We start from the raw sequence: 10,642 nt of genomic DNA, 5'->3' as shown, positions 1-10,642 counted from the left end.
ATGAGATCAACCAATCAGAGCCCAGCATGAGATCTGCCAATCAGAGCCCAGCATGAGATCAGCCAATCAGAGCCCAGCATGAGATCTGCCAATCAGAGCCCAGCATGAGATCAACCAATCAGAGAGCAGCGTGAGATCAGCCAATCAAAGCGCAGCATGAGATCAGCCAATCAGCGCACTCAATGAGATCAGCCAATCAGAGCCCAGCGTCAGATCTGCCAATCAAAGCCCAGCGTGAGATCTGCCAATCAATGCCCCGCGGGAGATCTGCCAATCAGAGCCCAGCGTGAGATCAGCCAATCAGAGCACTCCATGAGATCAGCCAATAAGAGCCCAGCATGAGATCAGCCAATCAGAGTCAAGCGTAAGATCAGCCAATCAGAGTCCAGCGAGAGATCAGCTAATTAGAGCGCAGTGTGAGATCAGCCAATCAGAGCCAAATTTCAGGTCAGCCAGTCAGAGCCCAGTCTGAGAACAGCCAATTAGAGCCCAGAGTGAGATCAGCCAATCAGAGCGCAGCTTGAGATCAGCCAATCAGAGTCCAGCTTGAGATCAGCCAATAAAGCCCAGCGTGATATCAGCCAATCAGAGCCCAGTGTGAGGTCAGCCAATCAGAGCCAAGCATGAGATAAGGCAATCAGAGTCCAGTGTGACATCAGCCAATCAGAGTCCACCGTGAGATTAGCCAATTAGTGCCCAGTGTGAGATCAACCAATCAGCTCCCACCATGAGATCAGCCAATCAGAGCCCAACCTGAGATCAGCCAATCAGAGTCCAGTGTGAGATCAGCCAATCAGAGCCAAATTTAAGGTCAGCCAATCAGAGCGCAGCTTGAGATCAGCCAATCAGAGTCCACCGTGAGATTAGCCAATTAGAGCGCAGTGTGAGATCAGCCAATTAGCTCCCACCATGAGATCAGCCAGAGTCCAGCGTGAGATCAGCCAATCAGAGTCCAGCGTGAGTTAAGCCAAATAGAGCGCAGTGTGAGATCAGCCAATCAGACCCAAATTTAAGGTCAGCCAATCAGAGCGCAGCTTATGATCAGCCAGAGTAAAGCTTGAGATTAGTCAATCAGAACCCAGCGTGATAACAGCCAATCAGAGTTCAGCCAATAAGAGCCCAGTGTGAGATCAGCCAATCAGAGCCCACCGTGAGATCAGCCAATCAGAGTCCAGCGTGAGATCAGCCAATTAGAGCGCAGTGTGAGATCAGCCAATCAGAGCCCAGCATGAGATCAGTCAATCAGAGCCCAGCGTGAGATCAGCCAATCAGAGCTCAGCCTGAGATCAGTCAATCAGAGCCCACCGTGAGATCAGCCAATCAAAGCGCAGCGTGAGATCAGCCAATCAGAGCGCAGCGTGAGATCAGCCAATCATAGAGCAGCGTGAGATCACAGGACATACACAGACTGGACACATTTCAAGTTTATCTAAACCCCAGAAGTCCGGCATTGAAGCTTTGCAGTCCCTAGATGTGGCGGTTGCATTAGTTTTCTTTTTTTCCCCATTTTCACCCAGTAATCCCACCAGCAACACACTTCCTATCCTCGGGTGATAACTCTAACTGTACTCTATCCATGGATCACCCACATTATGACCCCCCCCCCTCATCACCTCCATTACATAGCGGGGACTTGTTCTGTAGTTCGCTGATCTCACGCTGGGATCTGATTGGCTGAGGGATTTCCTATACTTTCTGCATGGTGCTCAATGTGTCATCAGCGATCTCGCGGAATGCTCTGATTGGCTGAGGGCTGAGTTACACAGTGTATTGTGATCGCCAGCCCCATCTAGAGGACACAATGCGGAATTCTCCTGAAATACAAAAAACAGGAAAGTACATCAATACGACCACTAGATGGAGCCGACTATCATAGGAAACACACCAAGTGTAACGCAGCCCTCAGCCAATTACAGCACTCCGCGAGATTGCTGGTGGGACTATGAGCGCTATGCAGAAAGTATAGGAGATCCCTCAGCCAATCAGAGCCCAGCGTGAGATTAGCCAATCAAAATCCAGCTTGATATCAGCCAGAGCGCAGCGTGAGATCAGCCAATCAGAGCGCAGCGTGAGATAAGCCAATCAGAGCCCTTCGTGAGATGAGCCAATCAGTGCCCAGCTTGAGGTCCGCCAATCAAAGCCCAGCGTGAGGTCAGCCAATCAGAGCCCAGCGTGAGATCAGCCAATCAGAGCCCAGCGTGAGATCAGCCAATCAGAGTCCAGCATGAGATCACCCAATCAGAGCCCAGCGTGACATCAGCAAATCAGAGAGCAGCGTGAGATATGCCAATCAAAGAGGAGCGTGAGATCAGCCAATCAGAGTGCAACGTAAGATCAGCCAATGAGAGCCCACTGTGAGATCAGCCAATCAGAGCCCAGCATGAGATTAGCCAATCAGAGCCCAGCGTGAGATCAGTCAATCAGAGTCCAGCATTAGATCACAAAATCAGAGCCCAGCGTGACATCAGCAAATCAGAGAGCAGCGTGAGATATGCCAATCAAAGAGGAGCGTGAGATCAGCCAATCAGAGTGAAACGTAAGATCAACCAATGAGAGCCCACAGTGAGATCAGCCAATCAGTGCCCAGCGTGAGATCAGCCAATCACAGTGCAGTGTGAGTTAAGCCAATCAGAGCCCAGTGTCAGATCAGCCAATCAGAGTCCAGTCTGAGAATAGCCAATCAGAGTCCAGCGGGAGATCAGCCAATCAGAGTCCAGCGGGAGATCAGCCAATCAGAGCGCAGCGTAAGATCAGCCAATCACAGTGCAGCGTGAGATAACAGGACATACACAGATTCGACACGTTTCAAGTTTTTCTAAACCCCAGACGTCCGGCATTGCAGCTTTCTCTAGATGTGGCGGCTGCATTAGTTTTCTTTTTTTTTTCCATTTTCACCCAGTGATCTCGCCAGCAACACTCTTCCTGTCCTCTGGTGACAACTCTAACTGTACGCTATCCATGGATCAGCAGCGGTGTCATCCAGCAGCGGACCCCCACCATCACCTCCATTACACAGCGGGGACTTGTTTTGTAGTTTGCTGATTGGCTGAGGTATTTGCTATACTTTCTGCATGGTGCTCATTGTGTCACCAGCGATATCGCAGAAAGCTCTGATTGGCTGAGGGCTGAGTTACACTTGTTGTGTATTGTGATCGCCAGCTCCATCTAGAGGACACAATGCGGAATTCTCTTGAAATACAACAAACAGGAAAATACATCATTACGGCCACTAGATGGAGCCGACTATCATAGGAAACACACCAAATGTAAAGCAGCCCTCAGCCAATCAGAGCACTCCGCAAGATTGCTGGTGGGACTATGAGCGCTATGCAGAAAGTATAGGAAATCATTCAACCAATCAGAGCCCAGTGTGATATCTGCCAATCAGAAGATAGCGTGAGATCTGCCAATCAGAGCCCAGCGTGAAATCAGCAAATCAGAGAGCAGCATGAGATCTGCCAATCAGAGAGCAGCGTGAGATCTGCCAATCAGTGCCTAGCGTGAGTTCTGCCAATCAGAACCCACTGGGAGATCAGCTTATCAGAGTCCAGCGTGAGATCAGCCAATCAGAGCGCAGCAAGAGATCGCTGGTGGCACTATGAGCGCTATGCAGAAAGTATAGGAAATCCCTCAGCCAATCAGAGTTCATTGTGATATCTGCCATTTAGAGCCCAGCGTGAGATCTGCCTGTCAGAGTCCATCGTGAGATTAGCAAATCAGAGAACAGTGTGAGATCAGCCAATCATTTCCCAGCGTGAGATCAGCCAATCAGAGCCCAGCTTTGGATCAGCCAATCAGCCTACCATGAGATCAGCCAATTAAGAGCCCTGCGTGAGATCAGCCAAAGTCCAGCATGAGAACAGCCAATCAGAGTCCAGCGTGAGATCAGCCAATCAGAGTCCAGCGTAAGATCAGCTAATCAGAGCGCAGCGTAAGATCAGCCAATCAGAGTTCAGCGTGAGATAAGCCAATCAGAGACCAGCTTGAGATCAGCCAATCAGAGTATTGTGTATTGTGATTGCCAGCCCCATCTAGAGGACACAATGCGGAATTCTCATGAAATACAACAAAGAGGAAAATACATCAATAGGGCCACAAGATGGAGCCGACTATCATAGGAAACACACCAAATGTAATGCAGCCATCAGCCAATCAGAGCACTCCGCGAGATCGCTGATGGCACTATGAGCGATAGGAAGAAAGTATAGGAAAACACTCAGCCAATCAGAGCCCAGTGTGAGATCTGCCAATCAGAGCCCAGCATCAGATCTGCCAATCAGAGAGCAGCATGAGATCTGCCAATCAGAGCGCAGTGTGAGATCAGCCAGAGGACTCCATGAGATAGGCCAATCAGAGCCCAGCGTGAGATCAGCCAATCAAAGAGCAGCGTGAGATCTGTCAATCTGGCGCCCAGCTTGATATCAGCCAATCAGAGCGCAGCGTGAGATTAGCCAAACAGAGTCCAGCGTGAGATCAGCCAATCAGAATCCAGCGTGACATCAGCCAATCAGGGCGCAGTGAGAGATCAGCCAGAGTCCAGCGTGGCTGATCTCAAGCTGGACTCCGATTGGCTGATCTCACGCTGGATTCTGATTGGCTGATCTCATACTGCGCTCTGATTGGCTGATCTCACGGTGGGCTCTTATTGGCTGATCCAAAGCTGGGCTCTGATTGGCTGATCTCATGGAGTGCTCTGATTGGCTGATCTCGCGCTGGGCATTGATTATCTGATCTCATTTAGTGCGCTGACTGGCTTATCTCACGCTGCTCTCTGATTTGCTAATCTCACACTGGGCTCTTATTGGCAAATCTCACGCTGGGCACTGATTGGCAGATCTCACTCTGCTCTGTGATTGGCAGATCTCACACTGGGCTCTGATTGGCTTATGGATTTCCTATACTTTCTGCATAGCGCTCATAGTCCCACCAGCAATCTCGCAGAGTGCTCTGATTGGCTGAGGTCTGCGTTACACTTGGTGTGTTTCCTATGATAGTCGGCTCCATCTAGTGACCATATTGATGTACTTTCCTGTTTGTTGCATTTCAAGAGATTTCCGCATTGTGTCCTCTAGATGGGGCTGGCGATCATAATACACAACAAGTGTAACTCAGCCAATCAGAGCACTCTGCGAGATCGCTGGTGACACAATGAGCACCATGCAAAAAGTAGAGCAAATACCTCAGCCAATCAGCAAACTACAAAAAAAGTCCGCGCTGTGTAATGGAGGTAATGAAGGGGGGGGTCCTAAACTGGGTGTGACCTCTGCTGATCCATGGATAGAGTACAGTTAGAGTGTTCACCCGAGGACAGGAAGAGTGTTGATGGTGGGATTACTGGGTGAAAATGGATAAAAAAAGAAAACTAAATGCAGCCGCCACATCTAGGGACTGTGAAGCTGCAATGCCGGACATCTGGGGTTTAGATAAACTTGAAACATGTCGAATCTGTGTATGTCCTGTGATCTCACGCTGCGCTGTGATTGGCTGATCTTACGCTGGCACTCCGCAAGATCGCTGATGGCACTATAAGCGTTAGGAAGAAAGTATTGGAAAACCTGCAGCCAATCAGAGCCCAGTGTGAGATCAGCCAATCAGAGCCCAGTGTGAGATCTGCCAATCAGAGCCCAGTGTGAGATCTGCCAATCAGAGCCCAGTGTGAGATCAGTCAATCGGAGCACTTCATGAGATAAGACAATCAGAGCCCAGCTTGATATCGGCCAATCAGAGCACAGCGTGAGATCAGCCAATCAAAGCCCAGCTTGATATCAGCCAGAGCGCAGCGTGAGATCAGCCAATCAGAGTCCAGTGTGAGAATAGCCAATCAGAGTCCAGCGAGAGATCAGCTAATTAGAGCGCAGTGTGAGATCAGCCAATCAGAGCCAAATTTCAGGTCAGCCAGTCAGAGCCCAGTCTGAGATCAGCCAATCAGAGCGCAGCTTGAGATCAGCCAATCAGAGTCCAGCTTGAGATCAGCCAATAAAGCCCAGCGTGATATCAGCCAATCAGAGCCCAGTGTGAGGTCAGCCAATCAGAGCCCAGCGTGAGATAAGGCAATAAGAGTCCAGTGTGACATCAGCCAATCAGAGTCCAGTGTGACATCAGCCAATCAGAGTCCACCGTGAGATTAGCCAATTAGAGCCCAGTGTGAGATTAAACAATCAGCTCCCACCATGAGATCAGCCAATCAGAGCCCAACCTGAGATCAGCCAATCAGAGTCCAGTGTGAGATCAGCCAATCAGAGCCAAATTTAAGGTCAGCCAATCAGAGCGCAGCTTGAGATCAGCCAATCAGAGTACAGCTTGAGATCAGCCAATCAGAGTCCACCGTGAGATTAGCCAATTAGAGCGCAGTGTGAGATCAGCCAATTAGCTCCCACCATGAGATCAGCCATAGTCCAGCGTGAGATCAGCCAAATAGAGCGCAGTGTGAGATCAGCCAATCAGACCCAAATTTAAGGTCAGCCAATCAGAGCGCAGCTTATGATCAGCCAGAGTACAGCTTGAGATTAGCCAATCAGAACCCAGCGTGATAACAGCCAATCAGAGTTCAGCCAATAAGAGTCCAGCGTGAGATCAGCCAATCAGAGTCCAGCGTGAGATCAGCCAATCAGAGTCCAGCGTGAGATCAGCCAATTAGAGCGCAGTGTGAGATCAGCCAATCAGAGCCCAGCGTGAGATCAGTCAATCAGAGCCCAGCGTGAGATCAGCCAATCAGAGCGCAGCGTGAGATCAGCCAATCAGAGCGCAGCATGAGATCACAGGACATACACAGACTGGACACATTTCAAGTTTATCTAAACCCCAAAAGTCCGGCATTGAAGCTTTGCAGTCCCTAGATGTGGCGGCTGCATTAGTTTTCTTTTTTTCCCCATTTCCACCCAGTGATCACACCAGCAACACGCTTCCTATCCTCGGGTGATAACTCTAACTGTACTCTATCCATGGATCAGCAGTGGTGTCACACACATTAGGACCCCCCTCTCCTCACCTCCATTACACAGTGGGGACTTGTTTTGTAGTTTGCTGATCTCACGCTGGGCTCTGATTGGCTGAGGGATTTCCTATACTTTCTGCATGGTGCTCATTGTGTCAACAGCGATATCGCAGAAAGCTCTGATTGACTGAGGGCTGAGTTACACTTGTTGCGTATTGTGATCCCCAGCCCCATCTAGAGGACACAATGCGGAATTCTCCTGAAATACAAGAAACAGGAAAGTACATCAATACAGCCACTAGATGGAGCCGACTATCATAGGAAATACACCAAGTGTAATGCAGTCCTCAGCCAATCAAAGCACTCTGCGAGATCGCTGGTGGCACTATGAGCGCTATGCAGAAAGTATAGGAAATAGCTCAGTCAATCAGAACCCAGTGTGAGATTTGCCAATCAGAACTCAGCGTGAGATCTGCCAATCAGTGCCCAGCGTGAGATCAGCCAATCCGAGCACAGCGTGAGATCAGCCAATCAGAGCCCAGCGTGAGATCTGACAATCAGTGCCCAGCGTGAGATCAGCAAATCAGAGCGCAGCGTGAGATCAGCCAATCAGAGCGCAGAGTGAGATCAGCCAATCAGAGCGCAGAGTGAGATCAGCCAATCAGAGCACTCCATGAGATCAGCCAATCAGAGCCCAGCGTGAGATCAGCCAATCAGAGTCCAGCGTGAGATCATTCAATCAGAGCTGTGATGACTTTTGTACTATTTATTAAGGAAAATGATATTACCGAAAAGAACATCTGAAAAGCTGACTGTCATGGGTTAAATGGTTGATTTCAGTGACCTTCCAGGAAGCTACCATAACCAATGAGTGGAAGAGACTTGTTTAACAGCCAATAAGATTAAACAGCACTATTTGTATTTCTGCAGATGACCAAACACAGCACCATAACTGACAATCATGGGACTAAGACCTTGTTGTCTATAACTCTCCCAAAAACCTTGGAAGGTGTGTGATCCCCAAACAAATCCTCTGAACTATCACAATCAGCTACTGAATACTGAGGTTAAACTCCAGTGCAGTCTGTTTGCCCTAGTTACCCAACAATGGATGGGGGTCTTCTGCAAGACAGGTTTCCTTAAATGTAAAAAAAAAACAGCATAAGAAGAGACTCCGTTAATGTCCGGCCTCCCGGCCTCTGGGCCTAGACGCCGAGCGGCTGCACATTTATGTTCATGTAGCAAAAAACATATGTGCTGAGAGCGCGCGCCCTGCGCGCTCCCAGCACATGTGTGGTACTCATGGAAAGGTCCCGGTCCGCTCTTTCGATCGGGACCTTTCCTGATCATGTGACTGCCGTGATGACGTGTCACGGCGGTCACATGATTCCTAAACCACGCCCCACCCGCACCGCCTCCCAGCGTCTGAAACTCTTAAAGGGCTGGGAGGCGCCGGCGGGAAGCGGTTACAATACAAATAAAAGTGTGGCATATATCAACTGAAATATTATCAAAGGTATATACCCAAACACCAAGATCTATTCAACAAAGTTGGGTACTGCGTACCACTCAACTGAAGATCATGAAGTTATAAAATATAAGATGCTTTGTGAGTTGGGTAAGTTATACATTTCCAAAGGAAATCAGCCTTCCCAATACAGCTCATATCAGAAAACTGAGAAACCACCTATATTCACATATTTCTATGGTCCTTATGCAAGAGTTAGGGGGCAAATCATTTATACCTGAATAGGACCCATATATTTTATCCATAAAGGCATACTGTTTATATCAAAAGGTGAGTCATCATTAACCACTTCCAGACCGGACACTTTTACCCCCTTCCTGTCCAGGGCAATTTTCAGCTTTCAGCGCTATCACACTTTGAATGACAATTGCGCGGTCATGCAACACTGTACCCAAATGAATTTTTACCATTTTTTTGAGACAGATAAAGCTTTATTTTGGTGGTATTTATTCACCGCTGGGATTTTAATTTTTTTTGCTATATAAATGAAAATGTCCAAAAATTTTGAAAAAAAGTGTTTTTTTCATAAAATTTTGCAAATAAATAATATTTCATCATAAATCTTGGCAAAAATGTATTCCGTTATCTTTTTAGTAAAACAAAAAAAATCCAAATTAGTTTATAACCAAAAATTATAATTTTTAAACTTTTTTTTACATTTTTATTTTAATTTTTATATTATTATTTTTTAGTTTTATTGTTTTTTTTTACACACTGTCACCCTAGCAGTACAGTGTCACCATGGTGACACTGTACTACATGTGGGGGTGATGAAGATTTTTTTTTTTTTACACTGATTGCTTTTACACCCATATAGGATGTAAAAGCAATCATTTCTCTTTCTCTCTGTCTGCATTCTTGCAGTCATTGAGAAGTACTGAATGAGCTGTGATTGGTCACAGCTTGTCACATGGAACAAGGCTGTTGTGAATAGCCTTGTACCATGTGACCTCTGTGATCATTCACAGATTTCACACATAATAAGCAATGATGTCACAAGTGATATCTTGCTTACTACTTTGCATGTGATCAGTGATTGGCCAATCAGTGATCACATGATCGGGACCTCGTACAGAGGTCCCGTCCAAAGATCGATGTTTCACTGTGTCCGGAAGACACAGCAGGCACCGGACCGCGGTGCTGCACGCTCCCAGGGAGCGCGCACAAGCAGGGTGCGGGGAGGCCGTTTATAAACGGCCACCCGACCCTGCACTGCCACCGTCCGGCCGTTTATATAGAACGGCCGGTCCGGAAGGGGTTAAGATCACCAGTACATTTGGGATACCTGACTGTCCCCGGTGGACACACCTCAAATTGAAAAGATCATCACTTCTCTGAACTTCTACTACTTCTGAAATCACTACTTGATCACTTCATCACTTCTGAAACAACTTCTCAACTACCCTACTACTACTATATAACTGCACTATACTCACTTGCTTCCTGCTACCTGCGGCCATCTTGCTGAGAACTTCCAGCTGCCATTTTGAAGGAAAAGATTTTCGCCAGAGACGCTGTTGCTGATTTCAATTCTGGTGCCTGACTGACCAGAAACATTTTCTTTTCCAAACTGTATCCCACTAGGAGGCCTCAAAAATCGAAATTCGGGGAGTGGTGAGACTGTGCCAAAATATTTTCTTTTATATTTCAAACTTATTAAGATTTACAACATTTTTATTGTGTGGTTAGGAATGTATAAAGGATATCTGAATTATTATTAATGTAACTGTTTGAGTATTGGTATTGAGATTATATACTGCATACTAACTGATTTGTAGTATTTTTGGTGGTGCTAATTATCAGAGATACTTTCTTATTTCCCTACGGCCGCAGGAAATTGGAAATAATATCTGAAGCACAATAGGTTGCAACTAACCCCTCAAAATGTGTTTTAAAGTCATTTGATAAACATATCTTGTATGATCCCGTAGAGATAAACATACTATTTCTTTGATTGTGTGTATGAATATATTCATCACCAGTATTGTGCGTTTGTATTAATATATATAAATATTTGTACATAAATAAATGTATTTATTTATTAAAAAGGCAAATTTTGTGTATATGGTAACGAAATCATATTGGTAAAAGAACTAAAGGAATATTATTAAGTGGTGATCAAATTATTATGGTGTCCAAATTATTGGTTTATTAAATATTTGCTGTATTTTAACAACTGG

This window comes from Staurois parvus, unplaced genomic scaffold, assembly GCF_062004578.1.
Source record: "Staurois parvus isolate SC_StPar_1 unplaced genomic scaffold, SC_StPar_1.0 ptg001052l, whole genome shotgun sequence".
Taxonomy (NCBI): Eukaryota; Metazoa; Chordata; class Amphibia; order Anura; family Ranidae; genus Staurois; species Staurois parvus.
This window is presented reverse-complemented; position numbering follows the sequence as displayed.